Source organism: Sander lucioperca, chromosome 1 (genome assembly GCF_008315115.2).
Source record: "Sander lucioperca isolate FBNREF2018 chromosome 1, SLUC_FBN_1.2, whole genome shotgun sequence".
Classification (NCBI taxonomy): Eukaryota; Metazoa; Chordata; class Actinopteri; order Perciformes; family Percidae; genus Sander; species Sander lucioperca.
Genome location: NC_050173.1, coordinates 46,836,116 through 46,863,374, shown reverse-complemented (window position 1 = coordinate 46,863,374; position 27,259 = coordinate 46,836,116). Strand labels below are relative to the sequence as shown.

Genomic DNA, 27,259 nt, shown 5'->3' with positions numbered 1-27,259 from the left:
ATCCTCCTCTCCCTCTTTTCTTCCGTTCTTTCCTCCCTCTCTCTTCTCCTCTTGTCCAGACTGATCTCATGAAATGACGTATGTATGTATGTTATCAAGACGCATACTCGCTTTTTAGCGTGTTTATCAACGCCGTTTGGCCTCCATTGACTTACATTACCTTGTGATTGCGTGTGAATTGACGCCGTAGCGAGTAGTATGACAGGGCGAAAATCTGCGTAGGGAGGTTGGTCGGGGGGGAGGATGGGTAAAACACAGGACTTTCGTGTGGCCGTTTAGCTCAGTTGGTAGAGCGGGCGACCATTTACAGAGGTTTATTCCACGACGCAGAAGGTCCAGGTTTCAAATCTGACCTGTGACGGTTTTCCTGCATGTCTTCCTCCCTTTCTCTCCCCTTTCATGTCTCAGCTTTCCTATACAATAAAGGCAGAAATGCCCAAAAATTAAAAAAAATAACAACAACACAGGACTTTCACCCAGGAGACTGGGGATCGTGTCCCGCATGTCACGTTTCCTAAAGTCAACCGTTGCTTTCCTCTTTTCCTAAACCCAACCCCATTATTGTTTTCCTAAACACCAACCCGTTCGCCGTGATGCTAATTCCTCGAGCCGTCTTTCCTGCTCCGTCTCTGTGTCGCTCCTACGCTGTTGCCCCTGGCAACCGATAGCATAGGATTCCAAAATGGTGGGCGGGCTCAGACACCTCCCAAATCGTCATGTGACAGCAAGCTACCATGACGTATGTCCTCATTCTCAATACGGCGTAGACATACACGTGGATAGCTCAAAATGCGTACAGATAACACGCCACGTGGCTTTAGAAAGTGGCGTGCATGTTTACGTGAAGTCATGATGTCATGTTGTCTTGTCTCCTCCTCCTTCTATCCACCATTTACAGTGGTGTGAAAAAGTCTTTTGTTTGTCTTTTTTTAACAATTTATTTAGTGATTTTCAAAGTTTTTATCCCACAATAATACAGGACATATTTTAACTTTCAGAATTATATCATGTTATGTTTTAACAGTGGGGGGCAAACACTTTTTTTCACACAGGGCCATGTAGGTTTAGATTTTTTTTTTTCCTTAATAATAAACACCATCATTTAATAACTGCATTTTGTGTTATCTTTGTCTTATATTTAAATTAATTTGATGATTTGAAACATTTAGGTGTGACAAACATGCAAAAAAATAAGAAATCAGGAAGGGGGCAAACACTTTTTCACACCACTGTATTCACTGCAGAGTATTTCCATCATGTGTGATAAGATGATAAAATATCTTTCTAGTTGTCTGAAGGAATTGTAGATTTGCCGGCAGAGTGAGCCAAACTTCAAAAAACCGCTGAGCGGAGCCTCTGCTGGATCAAACTCTTACAGGACCTGGCCAAGTTTCAAACTGCCGTCTGAGATCGATCGAGGCGGTCAGTCTCTCTAATTGAACACTCCCACAGGTGGAACCCGAAACCGTGGAAACCCAAACACATGAACCGAGACGACTCGGCCGCAGAGGAGCGCGGCTGCTGGCCGGAGTCCAGTCAGAGAGGCGTTCAGCCTCAGCTGCTCTCCACAGCAGAGGAATCTGAACTGCAGGAGCAGCTGCATGCTCTTCAGAGTTTCTGCAGGTTTCACCAAGTCAAAAATTAAGACCTTTTTTAAGACCTTTATGAATCAAATTTAAGACCTTTATCACAACATCAACTAAGCCCTAAAACGCTTAACTTGCAGTTCCCCGTAGCCGAAGAATAAAATCTGTTTTATGTCCGTGGTACAATCCGAAAGAGATTTGCGGCAATAACACTAAAGCTGATTGGCTGCAATATAAGTTGCATGTCTCATTTGTAGTCGTAATACAGCAAATTTATATTTGGACTAGTGAAAGAAAGAACTACAACACCACGGAATTAAAAAAGAGAGCATTAGAGTAAGAGTTACATGGACAAAGGAACATTTTTTTTTTTTATTATTATTTAAGACCTAGGACACAATACTTCAGGAAACCCCGCTCATCCTTTAATCAAAGATCCTCTATGCCAGGGGTCTTTGACGTTTTTTAAGCCAAGGACCCCGGCTTAGGTGAAAGAGAGACAGAGCAGGGACCCCCTACCAGTCCCTCCAGGATTTCACTGCCTTTTTTTGAGATTGTTGCGGCCCATAATTCCTGATTTTGCGGGAGCTTTGAAAAAAAAATGCAATAAAAGATACAATGTCTTTTGTATTTTTGTTGCAATTAAGTTGCGAGAAAGTGAAAGTGAAAATTGCAAGAAACTATTCTGGGCTGAGTTTTCCTAGTGACCAAAAAGGCTCAGGATGCTGCAAATATTGGTATAATATGAAAATGGCTGGTGGATTTAATTTTATTTTATTTGAACATGTGTCAGTGGCTTGTTGATCTTTACATTGTTAGTTAATTTCCTATCCTGGCCTGGGCTGGGACACACATTCATACGGTTTGATAAAGTACTTATTGGACTTGCACTTACAATAACAAGCATAGCTGTTCTCAATTTAGGTCATTGTGTCGTCTCATCTCTGGTTTTTCCTGCATCCATCGTGTGTTTGTGTGTGTTTGTGTGTGTGTTCTCTTAATACATCCATGGTGTGGCGCGGGGGGAACTGAGCAGCAGCCCCGCCCGCTGCAGATAGCCGACAGGATTGAAACGGCAGCTGCTTTCAGCGACTTTAGAGTGAAAAAAACGTTACAGCGTACATTGATGTTAAAATGTATACAGGTTGGCGGGACAGTCTGAAATGTTTTGCACGGCCTTGCGCTGTACGTTTTGTTGGTAAATGTGAGACGTTTGAGTCACACACGTCTCGTCTTCATATTAGAAACAAGGAAATGGTTTTGGTGACGTACATGTGTTACGTCAACCCGTTCTCACTCCCGCTTGGTCAGTGGCTCTCAGAGTCACATACTGATATAAAGTCTGGCAAGTGAAACTGCTGAGAAATACAGAGAGAGTTGTGGAGCTGAGAGTCTGAATTAGCTTTGTAGCAACTCATTTAGTAATGGCTTGAATGTAACGGACGTTCATTAATATCAAAAAGTGACGCACTACTAAACTATTAACTGGGCCTACTATAGAGAGCCGAAGTCACGCCCCTTCCGGTGGACCTCATGGGACCTTAATTCGGAAAAAATATGAACGATAGTGAACGAGGAGAGGCAAATTATTTTTTCTTCCCATTTGAATTGAGCCATGGATTACACATGATGTTCGTCAATTTAAAAGAAATGTTTTCAGCCGAAGAAAGTCTCAGTTAGCCGTAGGTTTGTCATATGACCACTTAGTTTGGTGTGAAACCAAGGGGGTAAGCTTCGCTTCAGAGCTCGAATCTCCTATGGCGCCATTTTGATGCTACAAAGCCATCACCTCCCGTTAGCATCCCATTGACTGCCATTCATTTTGACGTCACTTTGACAGAGAATAACTTTACCTCTGAAGAGTTTAAAGACTCTATTTGTCCGTTGTTTATTTCTAAAGAAACACAACAATGTATAAAAGGCTCCATTACCTTGTACCTCACGTTATGGCTCCGTAGCAGACGTTTTTATAAAAATAGGCTAACGATTGGGTCATAACCACGAGACTTACTGTCTCATAGTAGAGGAATTACCGTATAGTACAGGAGAAGCTCGCAGGCAGTTTGGACTTACATTAGCTGTTTAAGTTTAATTACTTATGTTAACTATCATTTTAGTGATCAATAATTAGCCTGTGTCCATGTTATCTCCTTACATATACCTACGCTCTCCGTCTCTGCTAGATTGGGAATGATTGAGATTTCTCTTGGCACAGCTACCAGAAAACTTCCAACTTTCAGACAGGTTGCTCACGTCACATTTACGTTGTTTCTCTCAGTTGGAGGCTGCTCAGTAACGCTCAGCGCTCACCGGAAAAGTGCTTCTAATATCCTTCACTGGTCTCCGTCCAGAGCAACGGGATCTGTTGGTCCATTCTTATATACAGTCTATGTGTGAAACCACTCAGTGAACTACATCTCTCGTCTCACACAATTTATGTCACCTAGCTTGATGCTCAACTTGCTAGCTAGCTAGCTTAGCTCTGTTCCACATCACATGTAACGTTATCTTACCTGATGTGTTTTATCCAGTGTTTTCAGCAGATAAACAAAAGAACAAGCAAGATCCTCTGCTCATTGTTACATCCCCGGTACGATACACTCAGACATCGTAGCTTCAGAGAGACGTCATCCATGCGACATTGAAGTGTGAAGTCTTTGTAATTACGTATTTTCACAGTCACTTATACTTCAACAGTTTAACAATAAACTTTCTTCGGTTGAAAAATTATCTTTTAAATTGACGAACATCATATGTGTCCATGGCTCAATTCAAACGGGATCAAAAAATAATAATTATCTCTCCATTGACTCTTGTTCATATTTTTTCGAAAGATAGGTCCCATTGGCCGAAAGTAGAAGGGTGTGACTTTGGCTCTCTATAACGTGTAGGGCGGCCTAAAGCCTTTATACAAACCCTTTTGTATAGATTACTAAGCTATTAAAATAATAATTGTTGGCATGATTTCATAAATCATCTTTTAATGTTACACATACATGTGGCTCAGTGAATCTTTAGGATATATTGTATCTGTGGATGGCTATCTTAGTGACTACCTTACCTATAGGCCAGTAAGCCCTATCATCAGTGGGGATTTACATTTGCTAATAATATGTTAGAATTATGTTATGTTAAGACATTCTATTTCATGCAAAAACTTAAACATAATGTGGAGGCCCCCCTGCAGTGACTCTGAGGACCCCCTAGGGATCCCGGACCCCCTGTTAAAGATCTCTGCTATACTAACGATAGCACATTTCAAGCAGCGCCAACGGTATAAAATGGTACACACTTCCTGTTTCCTAAATGGGCGTGGCCCCGTTTGAACGTCTCGCGGATGGATGAACAGTTACATTTGTATAATTTATTAAAGGGATGGTTCGGAGTAATCGAACATTGGGCGAACTAGCTCTACCAGCCGAATGGCTTAGTGGAGGCACTAATGGAACCAAAGGTGTATGCTCATTCCGGGCATTATTAGCGGGGTAATTTACGAGATGCAATAAGGTGAAATTACTCCGAACCATCCCTTTATAATTTCTTTTGCTAACATTAGATATTTACACAGCCAAAAGACATATTTAGCATCAGAGAGATTAGTTTTGTTAGGGCATTTACGAACGTTAGCTGACATTAGCTTCTCTGTGTTGCCAGATCTCGCGAGAGTTTGGTCCTGAGACAGAAACAGGTCTCAAACAAAGTTAATTTTCTCCTGATGTGTCCGTCTGAAAAATGCCATTTTAGTGTCAGAATGTTCTGGAGATATGTGGCTTGTGAATAATGGGTCCGCTATTTACTTTGGTGACTATGGGACGAAAGAATCGCTGAAAATCTGTGTTCACGTTCACTTCTCCCGTTGGAATCAATACACTCAGGACCTGCCGCTGGTCTCCTAAAGAGGCGTGGCGGTGGACAAACGACGAGGCACAGAGACAGGAAACTACTCCAAGTTGGGTCGTCTCACTTCTAAACCGCCTCTGCTTCAATCCTCACTTTAACTATTCAGTTCTCCGTCTGCTCACATGTTCCAAAGGAGATCCCCGACTTTTTCTTCTCGCGTCTGAAAACCTCTTCAGAGGATCCCGGCAACTCATACAGCCTGCAGGAAACCAGACTGTGTGATAAACACTTTGTTCGCTCTGCAGCAGCTCATCTTTGCCTCCCTTCATGCTGCTGCTGAGCTTCTGAATTCATTTTAAAATCCTGCTGCTCGCCCGCAGGTGTTACATGGTTAAGGCCTTGAATATATTTCTGAATTACTGCCCACGTTATCGTAATGTGAGACTTGTAAGGTCCTCTTATCAAATGCAGGTGGTTGTTCCGGGTTGAGGCCGGATCCTCAGGCATGTTTTTTAGTGAGGGATGTTTTTATTTTTTTGTGACTATAAATGGTATGACTGCCATACGTCTGTGAAGCCCAGTAGTTACAAATTTTACCTACGGCTGCCTAAAACCATCTGGATTCTAGAGCTGAACACCTATCTCTACTCAAACAGGTAGATTGAGGTTAGTGACATGACAACAGCACAGATACATGCATTGATAAAACACCATTTCAAATCAAAATAACAGATAACAAAGCTCATAACATAACTCACTCCGTTTATCTGTAAGTGTTAAAAAAAACATTGTAATGTCCTTGTTTTATCAATATCTCTGTGTTCAGCTGCAAGTCTCAGGCCATAGTAGGTTAAATGTCAGTGGTCTGACTGTCTGAGGTCAGTCAAGTGACCAAGACTTTTAAAAACATCTTTCTTACCTGCAAGTCCCGCCGCCCGACAGTAGACATTCTTATGTCGGCACACAGACAGACAGTGGTTCAGTAGCCACTGCGTGTCTATATTGTTTGATTTATGCAAGAATTCACTCTTTTCGGCCGGATGTCCGTCCCCTTCCTCTTTCTTTGTGTTGGCGTTCTAAACTCCGGTGGATTCCTGAGGACTATGGTTAACTGCTCCTCAGATCTCTGCAGGGTAAATCCAGACAGCTAGCTAGACTATCTGTCCAATCTGAGTTTTCTGTTGCACGACTACAACAACCTTTGAACGTACACGTTCCACCAAAACAAGTTCCTTCCTGAGGCTTTTTTGCAGAGGCACCGTGGCTCTGTCCAGAGCTTAGCACCGCCCATGATGATTGTGATTGGTTTAAAGAAATGCCAATAAACCAGAGCAAATCCAGGAAAGCTGTGTGGACTAGCCAGACCTTCCTTTGCAGCGCTGTGCTGGAAGGTCTGGCAAAGCGAGACTACTGCGAGAATAACAACTGACATTTATTAACACACACTTAAAAACTGCTTTGTTAAGTTTAAAAAAAGACTGTGGTTTGAGTTAAAATCAGACGTTCGTTAAGTTAAAAAAAGACTGACTTACTTGACTTAAACCATTTTGCTCTTTGGGGAGCATAGCTCATTAGTTAAAAAAAATAACTTGCAGTTTACTTTTATTTTCAAACAGGACGTAGACCCCCAAAGTCCTATGTTTGTCTTGACCCAGCCACCAACCTAACCTTCCTCCTTACGCAGAAATGTAATGCTCTTATACTTTGTCACCTTACTTCCTGCTTTGCTCCCGTCATAACTAATTCTGCCACTAGAGGGCAACACCACTATAAACTTAAATACAGGTCGTAACTGCAGCTTGTACAAACAAAGTCTGTGAGCGTTTTTTGGGGGAAGACAGTTTCTTGCATACAGAGCAGGGAAGTGAGATCCGATCACAAGTAGTCACTCTGGACACTTTTTGAGACCAGTTGTACTGCCAGCTGGGAACATCCGTACCAAGAGCTGTCCACTTGTGATCCAATCACTCAGATCAGATTTTAATACAAGGTGATGTCCCCATATCAGGACTCCTTTCTGTGCATTTTGTGCCACTTAGGGGGACAAGAACAGATTTTATTTAGGCCTCCAGCATTAGTCATTAATGAAAGTGTAATGAAAATGTATTCTCTTTATTCTGTAGCTTTATAATCACACCAATACCTAATTTAATCTCTTGTTGATTAAATAGACATTACAGCCTTATGGCTCGGAAAAGAAGTGTAGGCCTTTTTAATTCTGCACTAAAGACTTTCTATTTAATGAAAAAAACCCATTATGACTAACTTTAATAAGCGTGTTGAACCCAGCAGTTTTGTTATGAACTAGAAGAGTGGTACTTCTAGGAAAATACAGAGAAAGTACTGAGTCAGCCTGCACCAAAACACATTTATTTAAAAATGCATGAATTATGATTATAAAAGCAGAGTAATTTTCATATTGCTCTCTGTGGTGAGCAGATATGCTCTCGTTGTGCCGGAGCCTCACAGCTGATAAAGCCTAGCAGTTGGATGATAAGAGTTAGCAGAGATACCGCAGCGAAATGCAGCTCACCCTCTCTCTGCTCTCTGGAATAATGTGTGTTTTTAATGTAAATATGCATTGTGGAAACTCGCAGGGTTACCGTTTACATTCATTAATCTTTCCATTAGCGCGACAGTTATTAATTTTCATTTACAGGTGCACAAAGGGGGGCTTCTGTGTGTAATCACAGCCTATTTATCAGCCTAAACCAGGAGGTGAGATACGTGTTCCGAGGCAGAAAAGGTGTGTAAAACCAGATTACACGACCATACGAACACGAACAAAAAGTTTTCAGATGAATTTCCTTTTCGTTCTTTACACAATGGAACATTGTTTACAGGGGCTGACTGACTTTAGACATGAACATCAGTTTACCGGTCATGGTTAGTACTCAGTCTTCTATCCATGCGATTTGTCAATTTTTTACAGTGCCATGTCATTTCTCAGACACTTCATTGTTCCGACCTCTCAATAACCCGAAAAATTCCCTTTGGTCCTACAGCCCACTAGTCCGACGTCCCTTTATTTCGAAAAAATAAACCCTCTGCTCCAACATCCCATTGTTCCGACCATATAGGCTTTTGTGGATCACCTCCCATAATCTAAAATCTGAATCAAAAATAACGAGCGAAATTACTTTTCTCTAGCTTATTAACACATTTAAATGTTTAGCCTATCTTTGAACAACTGAAATAAAAATGTAGGATAAGTCCAGGGTAACAGGGTAAAGTTAGTTTTGGGTTGGATATGTATTTATATTTCCATAAGCCTGCAATGATAATGAATAGGAATGAGGCATATCCCTGCAATAACCAATGTGAGACGAACTTGATCAGTGAGAAGACGCCTCACCTTGGCTGTTTCAAACAGGAAACTTCGGGATTCCCGACATGTTAAAGGAACACGCCGACTTATTGGGACTTTGTCTTATTCACCGTAACCCCCAGAGTTAGATAAGTCCATACATACCCTTCTCATCTCTGTGCGTGTTGTAACTCTGTCCGACGGCTCCACCGCTAGCCTAGCTTAGCACAGATCCTGGAGGTAATCGGTTCCATCTATCCTACTGCTAGTGAGTGACAAAATAACGCCAACACACAAATGTCACTTAAGTATGGCTGTTCCGGACTAAAAAAAATCTTAGTTTTTAACATTCAGGACTTTGTCGACTAATCAGTTGATTTAATCAACAGATCTGTAGGAATTGAGTTTTGTTTTATTTTGAAATTTGTTTTATTTTGTAAAGTATCCGGCTGCGCTGAGGCTTTCCTGTGTTTGATTACCTACGTGGCTTGACACATTCGCTTGCGTCCCGCAGACGAAATAGACCAAACATTCGCAGTAGCGCGCGGTGGCTCCGCTCCTGGTACGACAGCTGGTACTAACAGACAGATTGGATAACGTGGGCGCCGAAATGAAAAAGGTTCTGCTTCAGCGGCCAGTGTGTCCCTGGCCTTGCGAACATAACAGGGTCCTGCTCACAGAACTCTTCCTCCAGGATGCCACTGGTGATCAAACAGTGTCATTGTAATGTATATAATGTCATTTTCAAAAGAGACCTTGTGAATGTCTCTCTTTGAAATCAGCATCAAACACATAATGAATGTTACAGACCATCGAAATATAACGACACAAAGGAATTAATGTCATGCAGGTACAATAGTGGATACATTCAAACTACTTAAGTGTATTTTATTATTCTCCAGCTCAACATCGAGTGTAAAACTTTCCTAAGGTCATATGTTTTTTATAATTTTTTTTCTTTCTATTTCTCAGAACTAAAGATCAAACATATCAGTGCTATTATCATAGGTCAAAGCACATCAGACAGGTTGTGAGCTTCAAAGGCTTTCCTCTCTCCGCTTGGCACGGAGGACGCACTCACTCTGCCAAGACTTTGTCCCGGGAACGGAGAGGGAGTGATGTCAGCGGTCGCCGCTGTCCGCGGCTCGGGCTCTCTGCCCAAAATGTGCTCAGATCAACGCCAAGACCGGACCGCTTTCCATTACACGCCCACGCATATCAACAACACGGTGCAGTTTAAGAGCTGGTTTGTGCTCTGGCTGCAGATGAGGTGAACCGTTTGTTTACATCATTAGAGACACGTGATGCGCTCCGAGCAGCGGGCCGACCTGAAGGAAAGCTGTGAACACGTAGTGGAAAATATTTGTATTTGTATTCAGCTCTTTAATCTGTCCTGATGGGAGATAAGAACAGCAGCATTGATTGCTGTGGTTAAATTGTCATAATAGTATCCCGCCATGCACTGCTCTGATCTGTCTTCCTTCCCCTCATGTTTTCACCTCTCTGTTTCTGAACTGTTTATCTCTTACTTCTACTGCATACTGATTTAAGGCAGGTTTTAATAGTGTGCTCACACCTGAAAACTGTCAAACTTCTGATGTTAAGTTGACTCAACTCATAGATACTGTTATCCCACAGTGCATGGCAAAGGAAATACAAGTACTTCTTACTACTCGGAACAATGCTAAGCAGTAGGAAAAACCTTTCCGTTCTTATTATGAATATTACTTGTCATTAGTTGACTAGTCTTGCTTTGCCAGACCTTCCTCCACATCGCTGCGGAGGAGGGTCTGTCTAGTCCACACAGCATTCCGTGATGAGAGAAAAACATGCTCTGGTTTATTGGCATTTCTTTAAAACAATCACAATCGTCATGGGCGTCTTTCTGTCGGCAACAGAAGCAATCCCGGAAGTGGAACGTCGTGGATATAGACTACTAGTCGACCAATTGATAGAAAATTAATGGCCAATTATTTTGATTATTGATTAATCATTAAAGTAATTTTTTAATGCAAAAAAATGGCAGAAAATGCAGTTGTCAAGCCCACAAATATGGAGGTTTCCTGCTCTTTTCTGTTTTATACAGAGACTATATAATATTAATGGACAGAGCATGTGTGACATCACCCATTGGTTTCAGGAGATCTGCTGTGAGTCGTCGAGTTTGCCGTTACGGGCGCAGCCAACCTGGTTGTGGATGTGACGATTTTAGACGTGAGGGAGGAGCTGCTTACACTCTACGTTACGTTACACACTTTCACTGGCAATCACATCATAGCCACGCCCTAAAACACAACTTTATCCCCGATTTTAAAATCAACAAGACCATTATTCAAAAAATGAACATCATTCTGTGTTGCAGAAGACTTAAAACTAGCGACTGAATGAGGTAATAAATCAAGTGAGAAGTGGGTCACTTTCTCATAGACTTCTACAGAAACCAAACTCCTTTTGCAACCGCACGTGTCTCCCCCTGCTGGAGTTCAGATAGAAAGCAGGTTTAAGGAGTCTCCCCCTGCTGGAATTCAGATAGAAAGCAGGTTTAAGGAGTCTCCCCCTGCTGGAATTCAGATAGAAAGCAGGTTTAAGGAGTCTCCCCCTGCTGGAGTTCAGATAGAAAGCAGGTTTAAGGAGTCTCCCCCTGCTGGAATTCAGATAGAAAGCAGGTTTAAGGAGTCTCCCCCTGCTGGAGTTCAGATAGAAAGCAGGTTTAAGGAGTCTCCCCCTGCTGGAATTCAGATAGAAAGCAGGTTTAAGGAGTCTCCCCCTGCTGGAATTCAGATAGAAAGCAGGTTTAAGGAGTCTCCCCCTTCTGGTATTCAGATAGAAAGCAGGTTTAAGGAGTCTCCCCCTGCAGGAATTCAGAGAGAATGCTGGTTTAAAGCACTTCTGCATTTTCCAGCACTTCGCCGAACCGGATGCTTTGTCCATTAATAATATACAGTCTGTGGTTGTATGTCATGAACAGAATATCTATTGGTTTAGAACTGAAAAAACAAGACATCTAAAGACATCTCCTTGGGCTTAGAGAAACTGGGATGGACATTTTCACCATTTTCTGAAATTTTATTGACCAAAAGATTAATCGAGAAAATAATCGGCAGATTAATCGATAATGATAATAAAGGTCAGTTCCAGTGCGAGTTACAGTGAAATACCATTACCAAAATATCCAATAAAGTGAATCAAATCCTTGAAAACTTTTGAATCCTGTATAAATATTTGGCTTTCAAAACTTTAGGCAACAAAGTCAAAGCAAAGATTACAAATTTAAAAAATAGGGAGCAAATACACAATTTGAAAAGAGATTCATAGCTGAAGGAATAGTTTTTGGAAATACACATATTCACTTTCTTGCAGAGAATTAGATGTTGAAATTTATACAACCTCTGATGTCTGTAGAGTAAATATAAAGCCACCACCAACAGTCAGCCGTTTAGCTTAGCTTAGCATTAAAAGAGTGGGAATAGAGGCAAACTACTACCCTGGCTCTGGGCAAAGGTGACAAAATCCACCTACAGGCACCTCTAATGGACCTTTTTCATAGCAGACATTTTGACTTGTCATAGTGGGAAAAGCACAGCTTAAATTGATAACCTTAACGATGGCTCAATTCCATCAAGTGTCCCAGTAAGCTATTTCAGTGAGTCAGCATGCACAATACCAGTGGCGACAAAGGTTGACTGTGGTGTCGGCTGATGTCGGCCATCGTCGCCTTTATCTGGGTCAAAAATTAGCACCGGAACACACCGCAGAGACTCCAGACGACGGCCAAGTACCACGTACGTTCTACGCCTGCGTGAGAGGAAATAACTCTCCATACCAGCAGGCGGCGGTATTCTATTCGTCATTCAACAAAGGGAGGGTTAACGTTGCTATGATACCCACAACAAACAGCGTTTGCTCGATCAGCGGCAGAACCGAGCAGAGCCTACGGTCCCTCTGCGTTGCTCCCCGCCGGGAAGACAGCGGGGAGATGGCTAACCTGACTGTGCCTCTCCCTGGCTGCCATCTGTTCTCTCGGCAAAGAATTCTCCCTACAGTGGGTGCAGAGCGGATGTAGAGATCTTTTAAAAGACATGTAATTGTTGGAATAAATACACCTACACAAGTAGTTATGTATATCTTGTTGTACGTTTGCCATGTTATGGAAATAATGTGTTTGGAAGGAACATTCAAACTCCATTTTTGACCAGTTTTGACAGCTCTTATGTGTATTGGTTTGATCAGATAAGATAAACAATGAAAGGAGCCTTGTGTGTGCCTGTTACAGTCGTTTGTTTGTTTTCATCACTCTCATTTTTAAGCCAATCAGATGAATTGGCTGTTCGGCCGACGCGGTCGCCTTGGTGTGTCAGGGCCTTAAAGCTCAGTGATTAACATGTGTTTGTTTAATCCATAATCAAACTATTCCTTTCACCAATCCAGATATTAAACTGCTATTTAATTGACCCAATAGTACATGAATTCATGTATTGTTTATATGCTAACTGCAAAAATATTATGTTTAAAATCAAAGTCAAGAATGGGCCCGGTCTAATGCAGAAATAATAAAAATGATTATTGGAGACATAAGATTTTTTTTTTTTACTTTTATGATTTCCAAAACCTCCAGCTGTCAATAAGTGCAGTCGAGTAAAAGTTACAATGTAGGAAAAGTGGAATACTGGACTGGATACTGTCTTCCTTTGCATCCAATTTATTTCCTTCATATCTTCTTGTCATCTCTGTCCATCCCTGCTGACTGCCTCTCTCTGTTATTTCGGACTCTGTGTCTGTGATTTGGTCAGGCCGGCCTGTGGGCAGCGCAGCATTGGGCTTCACCTCTCTTTCCGTTTGATTAAATCATAGCTGTAGTGGCGAGACGGGTCCCACAGAGTCAGGTGCAGAATTATTAACCTTTGCTGTCGGAAGGACGTCTCTCTCTCCGCAGGCCTGCGGTGAGATGACTGGCCAAGATGGACGCCCCAGTTCACAACTCAGACCTGTGTGTGTGTGTGTGTGTGTGTGTGTGTGTGTGTGTGCCTGTGTGTGTGTGTGTGTGTGTGTGTGTGTGTGTGTGTCTGTGTGTGTGTGTGAGAGAGATGGAGCGGAGGCGGGGCGGTCAGCTCGCTGCTCAGAATAAAGTCATCCATCCCTGAAGGTGTCTGAGCCGCTCGCTCCGTGTTGTCAGAGACCAGATACAGAGCGTTTCATAATTCAACAAAGAAACTATCAGCGACTCGGGAAACCATGAAAATTCACAGCTCATCAGAATCACAGTTTTTCTGGCATTACCTCACATGTTTAACCCATAGAGAGTTGAAAAATGGACAAAGTGACGCTGCAGACTTCCACGGAGACCAGTGAAGTATTTCAGAAGCACTTTTCCGGTGATGGCTGAGCGTTACTGAGCAGCCTCCAACTGAGCTTGAAGACGTAGATGTGACGTGAGCAACCTGTCTGAAAGTTGGAAGTCTTCTGGTAGCTGTGCCAAGAGAAATCTCAATCATTCCCAATCTAGCAGAGACGGAGAGCGTAGGTATATGTAAGGAGATAACATAGACACAGGCTAATTATTGATCACTAAAATGATAGTTAACATTAGTAATTAAACTTAAACAGCTAATGTAAGTCCAAACTGCCTGAGAGCTTCTCCTGTACTATACGGTAATTTCTCTACTGTGCGATGCACGTGGTTATGACACAATCGTTAGCCTATTTTTATAAAAACGTCTGCTACGGAGCCATAATGTGAGGTACAAGGTAATGGAGCCTTTTATACATTGTCGTGTTTCTTTAGAAATAAACAATGGACAAATAAAGTCTTTAAACGCTTCAGATGTAAAGTTATTCGCTGTCAAAATGATGCCAAAATGAATGGGAGTCAATGGGATGCTAACGGGAGGCGATGGCTTGTTAGCATCAAAATGGCTCCATAGGAGCTACGCGTTGTGGAGGCTCGCTTACCCCCCTTGGTTTAACCTCCTCAATGAAACCTCTGCCGGACACCTTTCTTAGCCGACAACTTTGGCTGTGCAATTAATCAAATTTTGATTTCAGCTCTAAACGATCACAAAAACAATGTAATCGAAAAAATTATTTTGCACATTACGTCTTGCAGCTAAACTCTTATTTTGTCTTGTGTTCTGAAGGGGAATTCAGAAAGTTCAAACAGGAGAAGTATTAAGGGAAATGTCACAGTTCAAGGTGTTTTCACTGTTGATTTGTCTAACTGATTCACTGTTTTTTTAAGTTCAAGAAATGCAACAGCTTTCCAAAAGTCAAAGAGTAATCGTGTTAAATAATCGTGATTTCAAGCATGGTACATCACGGCTTTATTCAACTCGAAAACTTTTATAGTTTTCCGTTAGCAAAAAGTTGGGGATAGTACCAGTATCGATGGGTATACGAATCGATGCACCGGTCCAATACAACATAATTACGCCAGAAAGAAATCTACTTTTAAGTAGTTTGTTATTTTTGCATAGAAAGTTTAACTTTATTCAAATGAGGACCACTCGAGAAACAATCAGGTCCGCATGTTTGTGTTTGAAGGCGGGGGTTACAAAAAAAGTCTGACCAAGATGGCGGAGGTTATAAGCGCTGTATCATGAAAATTTGTATGTGATTAAAATGTTTCTACACGACCACTGGTACTTTATCAACACAAATTGTGATTTATATGACACACAAACTTAGTCAGGGCACATACACCACTAAATAGACCACTGTATATGTTAGTTTAAACACTCAAACTTTTCAGCTAGCCGACAGGCTAATCGCTAGCATGTTCGGACATTGGAATTCATTGTAAGCCTAGCCAGGCAGCTAGGCTACTTGTGCCTTTGTTTGATTACATGTTTTGTTGGCGAACATTGACGCTTGTATCAACACGAATTTCACAAGCTACAATACCAACGATAGCTTGCTAGCAAACTAGCTGCCTAGCAGCCGCTGTTCTGTTGCGGTCTGGCATGTTGTTTTCGCGACCACGCCCCCGAGGCAATATTTCGCTGGCCGAAATTTGCTTGGTGTTTCGCTGTGTGAAAACCTACCGTTCACATTGCAACCCAACAACTAGTGTGTCTGTAATCTGTTATGTGTCTTTTATTTTTTGTTTCTAAGTTTGAATGTCTTGAAAGTTGCATATAGGGCTGGGTAAAAAATTTGATACCGATACCAATACCGTGACTTTGATACCGGTTGTTAAATGATATTTTTTTTCAATACCAATTCAATTAAACAAAAAGAAATTACAACATTACACATTTCGGCACAATTTTTTTTATTTGTGCCAGCTCCTACTACGTGAACCCCGTCTCTGTGTAACGTAGAGTCTTCCCTGCGTGTCTCTACGACGTGTAACGTCAGACAGCCAATCACAAACATTATTAGATCTTGGTAAAAGCATGCTGCGTGCTTATTGGCTCACTGACCCTAATGAGATTTACTCCTTAGGTATTGAAACTGGGTTGAATGACAAGGTATTTTTCGATACTCGATACTTTAGAGGCAATTCAGTCAGTGCCTAAAAAGTATTGAATTCAGTACCCAGCCCATTTCCTCTCTCTACATTATAGCTTTTAGTCATGACTCGCCAGGCATTTGTAGCTTGTGTCCAGCCATCTTGTCTGTTATCGAGCCCTTGCTGTTATGAGGCTGCCTTCTGATTGGGCCGAAAACGCTGCTTTGAAAGGAGCCATTAAACCACAGTCAGCCGTATTTACCATCCTAATAAACTGTGGCAGAATGTTTTCTGACTGATTCTACTCTCTGTGAGTAAAGCAAGCTGCCCTACCTCTAATACGGCTCCGACCTGACTTGCTGCAGAGTTGTAATTAGCCTATTAACAGTTAACGGGCAGGGTTTTTTTCTCAGTGAAGGCCACAACGTGAAAGCATTTAGACTACAACTGCAGCAACAGACTACAATAATCAGCCCTGGTTTACACTGATAATTGCCTGTTAGACAATAAGAAGGACAGAGTGGAGGCACATTGTTTGTGGGACTTTGACACACGGAGCCGCGGCTGAACCGACAGCCCACGGCGAAGGACAAGGCAGCAGAGATCAGGTCCCTGCAGAGATCCAGGTTCCCAGCAACCAATTAGATAATAAACGAAGCTCTGGGCTCCAGGCCTAACGAGACCCAGAGCATATTCCGACAGCTGGCTGATGGGTTGATCGGTAATGTGGAGGGCCTGGCAGTAACGAGGTTGCTCCGTGATTGTGACAATTCGATCTGTGGGTTAACCTCCTGAACCATGCGTTTACTTTTTCCCCCTTAAATGTCCCCATCATAATAAACATTGAAAGTTATAAAACATCATGAATATGTTTTATTCAGACTTTATGATTCATCAAATATGTACACGTTTCTCATGTATTTTTATAAAATATTGTAGATGTGTGCATCATTTTGTACACTTTCCCCCTCTAAACGTCAGCCTGACATTTGATATCTTTGTAAACTTTGGGATGTCCACTACAATTTAAAATAAAGTTGTGTGAGTTTGAACAATGCCTGACCTTCCAGCATGAGGTCGTAAAGATTCTCTACACTGGTTAAACCTGGATTTATCCAACTTTTCTGGCAGAGAAAATATTTATTCATCTTCGAAACTTCTGGACTTGTGTTTTATTATGTTATCACCATTTATATCATCATTTAAGGTATATTCCCACTGAGCAAGCGACGTCTGTGGACGTACAAAACAGGTTGATATCCTGTCTGTCCGTCCAGGCCATGATCTGAACGTCCATTGACAGAATTAGTTGATAAATAACACTGAGAAATGATGTCCAGTTAGGCCTTAATTTATACGTCCACTCACAGCCAGAACTAGTTGAGAATAGACGTTGACAATGGCTATACTCTGGATGTCCATTGACAACCAGAATTAGATGATAAATAACACTGAGAAAAAATGCCAGTTGTGGAGGAGAGACAGCATGGCTAAGAGACAGAGTGGCTAAGAGACAGCGTGGCTAAGAGACAGCGTGGCTAAAAGACAGCGTGACTAAGAGACAGAGTGGCTAAGAGACAGCGTGGCTAAGAGACAGCGTGGCTAAGAGACAGCGTGGCTAAGAGACAGCGTGGCTAAAAGACAGCGTGGCTAAAAGACAGGAACTCTTGTGAAAGGCTACGGACGGTTCCTATCCGACAATTCCAGCGTTGCTATGGAAATGATAAACAAACCTGCTAATGCTAATTAGTTAGCTAGCATCAGACATCGAACTATTGACATAATACCCTATATCACATTTAACCAACGTGACATGTCAACGTCCTGGGCAACTTTTCTCCACGCAGCAGCCTTTCTATTTATATCTGTATAAGAGAGGTCATAGAGAAGACACTTATCAGTCGTTCTAGTCTCTCTGCCATTTTTGTGAGTCACTTCCGAAGCTTTTCAACGGTGTAGTACGACGTCCGCTGGGGGCGTATTGCGTATTACGGAGCTGATTTCAACTGCCAGTGTAAAGGCGGCGTAAGAGACAGCTTGTCTGTGTACGCATCTTTCCATGGCCATATAAACGTAACATTGTCAAAAAGTGTCATTACTAGGGTTAGGGTTAAAAAACACTTTGGCCACATTCAACAAGGTCTCCACTTCATCCATGTTATATTAAACCAAAACTCAAATAAGAAAAGGTAGGCCTAGGTGACAGAAGTCAGTCTTGTCTGTTACTGTCTGGGCAGTGTGGACTGGCAGTTGGTTTCATGGTTTCTAAAGACTTCCAACTGACAATTGCCAACAACTGGCAACTTTAGAATGTTGGAGTTTGTTGCCATTTGTTGGAGCAGTGTGCAACCTCAAACCTCAAAACTAAGATAGTTTAAGAAAAAGTTATTGACTACTGAAAGGTTTTTGTCTGCAGGGCTGTACCGGGTTTTTACAAGGTTTGCCGAAAAAAGAACCGAGCCTTGTGGTGACGATCACATTGTAAGAAAAAAGTATACTAGCTTCTGTTATTATGAGTAATGAAAGCTCAAAGCCGTGCGAAGCATCTGGGCCCATTGTGGGTGAGATGGTTGGAAAAATATGGACCGGACTGCTTGAGATATTTGTCATATTGGCAAAAATGGAACACTAAGTACAAACAAAGAATGAAGTTGGATTGTAGACACTGTATAACAACCTATATAAGCATATAAAGAGAGATTCCGATTTTATCTGCTTTTATATATTTAACTGTTTTAATTGCTCTTTAATGTTTCATTTCTTATACTGCACTGTAACTTTTATTCTTGTATTTTAACTGTTTTAAATTTTTTATTCTGTTTTCATGTAAAGCACTTTGAATTGCCCTGTTGCTGAAATGTGCTATACAAATAAAGCTGCCTTGCCTTGCCTTGCCTCCTTTAGAAAGGCACAACATTGTACTTTTTTTTTTGTTGACGTTTTATTCATTCATTTGCAAATTAAGTCCAAAAACAAAATATATTACATACAGCACAACATTGGTTACAGAAGCGTATTCCCTGTGCAATAGTTGTAGTCAAAACACAGCAGAGGGCTCAGCCCTTTTAACTTAAAAAAAACACAACAAATTAGACATATCCCTTATTAGACCAGGGGGCTTCAACGTTTTTAAGCCAAGGACCCCTTAAGTGAAAGACAGACGAAGCAGGGACCCCCTACTACATATACTGTATAAAATTAAGTTGCATATTAAACCGGGCCTACAATAACATGTAGGGTGTTCTAAAGCCGTTATACATACCTTTTTTGCATAGAATACTAAGCTGTTCAAATTGATATTATTAACCATTTTTTAATGTCAATCCCCAACATCCTACAGCCTCAGTATGTGACCGCTTAAAGAGTGTAGGATTGGTGTAAAACACTGGCAGTACAGCAAACATGTTTCTACTTTTAACTAGAGCTCACTGAGCCTTACAAGGGGGGCCCCTGAAAAGCTCAGAGGAAAGAATGTAAGCACTGGATCTTCATGCAGTTCAGTACAAGCCGGTTATAAAGCAACACAGACTCCAGGTTTTGAAGTAAGACACTGAACACACGAGAATAAACCTAAAATAAATGCCCAATTCATCTAAGTGATGTGGCAAGACAGACCTTTGTTTATATACAGTAATATTTTAACTTTAATTGTTGTGCTTCTTGTTAGGTGGAAAAGTACTCTGCTTAAGAGAGAATCATTTCATGAAGGTTATAATAACAGCATGTCTGCAATTGTATCAAAACAGCGTGCAGTTGCTGCAGTCTTGTATTGGCTGCTTCAGTGTTAAAGAAAAATGAACATCACCCTCCAGTGTTTTAGCTGTCCTTTCAATTTTGCCTCCATGCTGTCCATAAAGCGCAATGGGACCTAACAGGATGTGGATCCATCACAGTGACGGAGCAGCTCCCCATCGTGTGGCCACTGATTCAGAGTACTGACGCTGCCATCGCAGACAGAATGCAGCGCAGAGCTGCTAGGTGCTTTTATGCATCTGTCACCTCACAGAATCTTTCACTAACACCGGCTGGCCTTTTCTGGGCAAATCGGACCGGACTTAAACTTTTGGCTCTGTTCGTATCGTTAGAAAGGACACAACATTCCATACATTTTGATTTAAAATAAATGTATGACAGTTAAAGGTGTGGATGATATAGCAAAGTAAAATAAATTTGCATCTGCTGCTCCTCACTCAGTCAAGTTGGATCCCCAACTCTGAGTCTGTACATTCTATCCAAAACACACTAATGTAAAAATGTCAGTAGGGCTTTTTTTTAAAAGCCTCAAAGAAGGTTGAATATTTCAAAAAGTATTAATGTGATTGAAAGTTGAAATACTACCCTAACATTTTAAAGTTTGAATAGAGTTTCTCAAATTCTGAATAACCAAACACAAACTCCACTTCCTATCAAGAACACTCTTTACTGTGGGCCGTGTTGTCGTCTCTTTTCAGAACATGTTAAACAGCAGATACTGTTACTGTTAGCCAGTGTTATTCGTTTGTGCACCAAGTAGTATGCACACTGTCAAAATTTGGAAATGTAGGGTCCAGTGGAGCACTTACCTAGCCTGGATGCCAGCCGAACTTAGCCCCGCCCACAACATTCGAGGACAGAAGGTTCGGTCTGGACTTGATCCGTTGAGGAGCAATTATGCTCGAACAAGAGCTGTTCGGACCAGTCAAATTGTGAGGGCGGGCTTTATATGATGATGGACAGATGATCAACAGTAACGTCTCTCTCACAAACACACACACACACACACACACACACACACACACACACACGCACACACACATCCCCTTCCCTCCGTGCACACCTCGTCCACCATGAATTGCTTTCTAATCTGTGGGAAACACTGAATTTGTTTACGTCGCGTCTGTTATAGAAGATATCGACAGTGCGTTCATTTTAAAATCCTCAACCGGCCCGCCTCAGCTCGAGTCAAACCAGCTGATGGTGTCGCTGCGACTCAGCTGTTCAAGTCCACCGTTATATGGTCGTGCGAGATAGAGAGTGACTGAAGAGAGAGAGCGCCCAGCGGCGTTAGAACAAAGCCACGAATCAGAGAAATAAAACGTGTTTTCGACGATTCATCACTAGAAATGCAACTGTAGCAAGCATCTCACTATCACTAACGTTCTCCACATTCATATTTAGAAGAAACAAATGATATATCCAGCTACAACAAAGTCTAAAAGTCGAAGTTAGGACGGAAGTGCAAAGGGGTTGCTATGGAGACGATACACCGTCTCGTCTCATTGGTGTTGTTGAGTTCTGTTGACAGTTGAGTTGAGTTCCATTACTCTAATTGGTTGGAGGTCTATCCAATTAAGTGCAGCGGCATTTTTTTTCCTGGTTGGGTTGAAACACACCCCATAATCACAGCCCAATGGAGCAGTTTCAGATTCTAGTCAGAATCTGAGTATGACAATGACAGGCTAGCACTTAGCCATATTGCGGGCTAAAAGTCGAGATATATCCACTTATGATTCTTTAAATTTGACGTTTCTTTTTTTAAGCCATCTCCCGCAAGTCTCTTTGCTACAGTGGACTCAAAATTTGAATTTTGTTTCTCTTGAAAATAAATAATAAAATATTTTTTGTTAATCCACAGTGGGGAAATTACAATTTGCTAGAAATCACTACACACAGGCCTGAAATACACACACACGACCTATTCATGGACGAATGGAGATCAGATCACTCTATCAGAGTGAGTGGGCTGCCAGTGCTGGACCATCGCCCTGAGCGATTGGGGGTACGGTGTTTTGCTCAAGAGCACCTTGGTAGTGCCCAGGAGGTGAACTGGCATCTCTCCAGCTACCAATCCACACGTCCGTATGGGGACTTGAACCAACGACCCTCCGGTTCTCAACCCAACTCCCTACGGACTGAGCTACTGCCACCTCAAAAACGTAATGGGTGTTCTGTGTATGAGACTATAAATGAATTGATGGTTTGTGTTTGTTTTATCTTGTGCATTTCTGTAGCGAGGGTAGCAAGCTATTCAGACTACCTATTCAACTGGTTTTTATTTGCTATTTTGTTTTTGAAGTGACAGGCAGTGTTGGGGAGTAACGGAATACATGTACCGGCGTTACGTATCCAGAATACAAATTATGAGTAACTGTATTCCGTTACAGTTACAATTTAAATAGTTGGTATTTTGAATACAGTTACATTGTTGAAATCAATGGATTACATGACGATACTTCTCTGTTTCACGAGTTTATTCACTCTCTAAATAAACTAAGGCAACTCCATGCATTTCCCAGAAGCCCCAATATGAAAACGAAAAAATTAGCTATTTGCCTGATCAGTCACAATGGAGTCGGAACCGGCACAACAGAGCCAGGGCAGGAATGCGTTTCTATCTTGGAAATTCAAACAGCATTTCACATTAAAGAAAGAGAAGGGAGAACGAAATATAACTGTGCTTGCCAGCAACCAACCTCCTTTCAGTGTCCAAATTACTCCACCAAAGAAGCATCTTAAAGTAAGGTTTTTTTTTTAATTAGCCAGGGGTAGTCGTCCGTTGTTGTTTTACTGGTCACCTTGCTATTTTATAGTTGTACCAGGTAGCTACCTGCTTAGTTGACGTGCGACTTTACATTCTCCTATGTGCTGATTTACTATCCCCAGAGCCGTTGAAAGACTGACTATCCCCGTTTGACATGCTAGCTAACGTTAGCTAAAATTAGCTCGTGGTAGCTTAGACTGCGGTTAGATTTTTGTAGTATGCAGTTCGGGACTACAAATACAAAAATCTATCAATTGTTCAGGTTCACATTCAGCCAGTTGGAACAGAAGAACACACCAGAATAGGCCTGTTTAGTAAGCTGTATGTGATGGCCGCATTCCTACACTTATAAAATGCAATTCAATGTGGAAGTAATCCAAGTATTCAGAATACGTTACTCAGATTGAGTAATGTAACGGAATATGTTACAAATTACATTTTTGGGCATGTATTCTGTAACGGAATACGTTTTGAAAGTATCCTTCCCAACACTGGTGTACAGGGTAGGATTGTGATTATTCTCCTGTCTGGCGCCCAACTCTTACTTTGGATATTTAGGTATAAACCTATGCTACAGTTGAAAAAATTGACATTTTCTTAAGTTAGGGTTGGCTAAAGATTCTAATAATTTTGTGTTTAGTGCATTTCAATGTCATGTTTCGGAAGAAGAAAATAGCAGATTTCGAAGGTGACTGCCTTCCAAATATTTTAAAACTTCAAATTAGATTACAATTTATAATCTTAGCGCTGTCTGAATCTGGATTTACAAAGCTGTAAAACCCAAAACAGTTCATATGGATGGCACCAACACTGTCTGTGAAATTGTATTCAAACTCCACCGCTATCTCCTCCGGCAGGTTCCTTTAAAAAGCAATCCAGTCAATCAGTCTCTGCAGATTGCAGTGAATAAATCCAATCCGTTATCATTACCCCGGTTACTGTCGGCGCGGTGAATCGGGGTCGTCGAGGATGTGTGTGTTTCACTGCAGGAAGAAAAAAAAGTGCGAGGAAGACGAATGACGATGCTGTAAGGTGAGCGTGAGAGCTAGGGGGGACTCAGGTGGCGTCTGATGCATGATGGGAGTGGCGGAAGCTCAGGTGGGAGTTAATTCAGTGTCAAATGAGACAGAGAGATGAGTGAAGGGGGGTGGGGGGTTATATAGAGTCCTGCATCAGTACTGCAGCTGAGCCCCTCTGATACCTCTGCACATAGATCACACTGACAGGTTGGAGGGAGTCTGTGTACGGCTACAATAACACTGCAGGAACCAACAATACTGCAAAATACTGTACAAAATACTGCAGGGAAATGCACACAAAATACTGGGAAAAGTGTATAAAAATGATGACAGCCATATCCATTTAACATAGAACTTTATTTAAGGAATGGTTACAGTTACATCCCCAGTCTAAAGCAGCTGTTCACAGAGCCGAAGACCTCCAACGTGGCCACCAGAGGGAGGGGGAGGTAATAACTCCTGACAGGCTTCTGCTTCTGAAACTGCTGCATTTTATAAAATCAGCAGATAAACATGAGTGCACACGTTAAGCACAAGGAACATTTCACATAATCCCTAATCCACTACTATCTTTATTTATCTGTGTGTGTGTGTGTGATTTTAGTCTTTGAGAAGGAGTACAATTTTATTGAAGGCATGTTCAGTCCTCCTTTCGTCAAGACTTGTTGGGGTTAAGGTCTAAATTTGGTCAAAGTTTAAATAAGGTGCTACAAAATGTATCACAGTCCCCACTAGTATGGAAGTTAAAATGTGTGGGTGTGTGTGGATATGACAATATGTACAATTCAATATCATGCTGGGTTTTATCCAAGTTCTTTGTTGTGACTGAAGGATTAACAGAATAATCCTTTTTGTTATTTTTTTGGGATGTTTGTTTTTCTCTCCCTGCCTCGGTTAGCGTTATCAAAATGAATGTAATATTTGTATTTTCATCAAAGTAAAAAGGACGCAGAACAAAAATGATGGATTCAGCCTTATCCGTTTCCCACATGGAAGGCATCTGTGTAATTGCTTGCACTGTTCTTTTGTAGCTTTCCACTAATGGATGCTGAAGGCTGTTGTTGGTTTTGGACCTTTCTTCAGGCCTCCTAGATGTTTCTAGACTAGAGCGTCTTGTTGGTTTCACTCGGTCCCCAAAGTTTTATGAAGGATCTTAGGGGTTTGCGAGAGCCCTGGAAGATAATGACAAGATGTTCGCGATAGTTCTTGAAGTTTCATTATGATTCTTGAAGACTTCAAATTCCAAGTGGTTATCAACCTTTTCAACCTATGTTTTAAACTACTGTTAAACCCAAAGGCGTGCAAGGGCCTTTGAGGTTTTCGTCTTTAAGTGTGGAAGGAAGTTGTTGTTTACAAGCAAAGGAGTAAAAGTATCTTGTGATGTTGAATGGCGCTTTGCCAAAAAGTATCATGGATACTTTATCTAACTTTAACACAACAATCAGTTCCAGGTAGACAACTGGCCGTTTATTATTTATTGGAATTGAGGAGATATGTGAAATCGGCAAACTTGTTTATTTCTGTTGTCATTTTCAGCCATAATGGTAAGGTAATGATGTTCCTACATTTCCCTTCAAGGGTTAGGGTTAGGGGTTAGGCAAACATAGGACCTAATTTTAGAAAAACTATTAATTAATTATCCACTGTAGTGTACTGTAGAGTGTGGTCTAGACCTACTCTATCTGTAAAGTGTCTCGAGATAACTCTTGTTATGATTTGATACTATAAATAAAATTGAATTGAATTGAAAAAATTCTTAGAAATGTGGAAACTGTGGGAACATAGGGCCTAATTTTGAAAAAAATCTTAGAAATGTGGGAACATATGGCCGTGGGAACATAGGGCTGTGGGAACATAGGGCTGTGGGAACATTGGGCTGTGGGAACATAGGGCTGTGGGAACATATGGCCGTGGGACCATTGGGCTGTGGGAACATAGGGCTGTGGGAACATAGGGCTGTGGGACCATAGGGCTGTGGGAACATAGGGCTGTGGGAACATAGGGTTGTGGGAACATTGGGCTGTGGGAACATAAGGCTGTGGGAACATAAGGCTGTGGGAACATAGGGTTGTGGGAACATTGGGCTGTGGGAACATAAGGCTGTGGGACCATAGACACTCCCGTTAGGAACAGCAACATCTCACCACCGGTCAGACTGACTGCTGGTTTGAGTGGTGTCATTTTATTTGGTCTGTTTAATTCTTTAGTCTACCTGGAAGTTATTGTAAACCAACATTGTGCCATAACTTAAGCATTAAATTCCGTTGCATTACGTTTAAGCGTTAGCTGGGACACTTCTGTGTTTCTTTGTTGAGGAACATTGTTAAAAGTAAACTTTAAAAATTGGAATTTAAAGTGGCAAAAAAAAACTTCTGCAACCAGCATCTCCTCTGACACTAGCTTCACAGTCTGCACAGGTGTTCATGAATTCTGACTGTATATTACTTAATCTTACATTCACCCCCCCCCCTCCCACGCTGCACTTCCCCTATACACTTAGGCAAATGGTTTTGCATGTGCGGCCTGTAAAGCAAGTTGAAAGTGAACTATAAAGAGATAGCAAGAAAGAGAGAGTGTGTGGCAGACAGACTGACGGTGCAGTCATGCAGTAAATGATGTTGGTTTAAGGAATCATACAGCGGCAGATTGCCACCTCCTCCAGCCTTCGCACACCCACACTCGCACACTTAACACACAGTCGCCTCTTAATGATAATGCCCTTTAAATGGCTTTATTGATTTTAATGTAGCCTACCACACATATTTTATGAAAGTCAATACGGTAAGAGGACCGCCTCCCTAATGTAAATAGCCAGTTGGAAGTCTATTAGAATGGTTATCGATGGAGGAGTGGTAATTACCTGCCGCTGCGCCGTGCTTGCTCGCTCGCTCTTTATCTTGCCGTGTCTTAGCCTGACACTTTAAAGCCACAATAGAGCCCAACATCAGGGGGTAAGCTGGTGAATATGCAATGCAAATCAATGCCCTTAGAGTCCATATGCTTTTGATCAATGCAGAGAAGAGAGTGAGAGTTTGGACTGCATGTACGTAGTTAGTCTGAAGCTTTCTGTCTGTGTGAAGAGTCTCTCTACATACCTGAAGACATAAAAAGACTCTTTTATACACACAGTTCAGCTCATTTCCTCTCTCGCATCACTACTTCTACACTGCTGCTACTGATATTCCCATGGCTGAAATAACCCACAGGGAGCTAAATTAGCTGTCGGCCTCTGTTGACTTTCTGTATCTAATAATTTGTGTAAACAAATGTTTATTTATGAATATGCACAACATTAATTCTGACACAGGAACCCTGGTTTGGATGCATTTTTTTTTTTTTTTTTTTTATATGTCAAGGTGGAGAGTTTAAGATAAATGAGGTCCGTATGATTGAATCCTTTAAAGGGGCACGTTCCCAAAATAAATAAGTAGTTAATCAAATTACCAGGAACAATCGGACACGATACATAATACTTCAGGGCTAGAAAACGGTCCGGGCCCCCAGGACAGTTGCCTGCTCTGACAGCCTTGGCTACTACTA

General features: G+C 41.6%; 1 long non-coding RNA gene across 1 annotated transcript; it reads right to left on the bottom strand.

The window, feature by feature from the left end:
• Positions 1–1,057: 1,057 nt before the first annotated feature.
• Positions 1,058–21,250, bottom strand: LOC116062557. Its single transcript, XR_004108039.2, has 3 exons — positions 21,239–21,250; positions 19,361–19,368; positions 1,058–1,238 (listed from the first exon to the last, which is right to left on the bottom strand). It is a non-coding gene; the product is annotated as an uncharacterized LOC116062557 (long non-coding RNA).
• Positions 21,251–27,259: the final 6,009 nt, after the last annotated feature.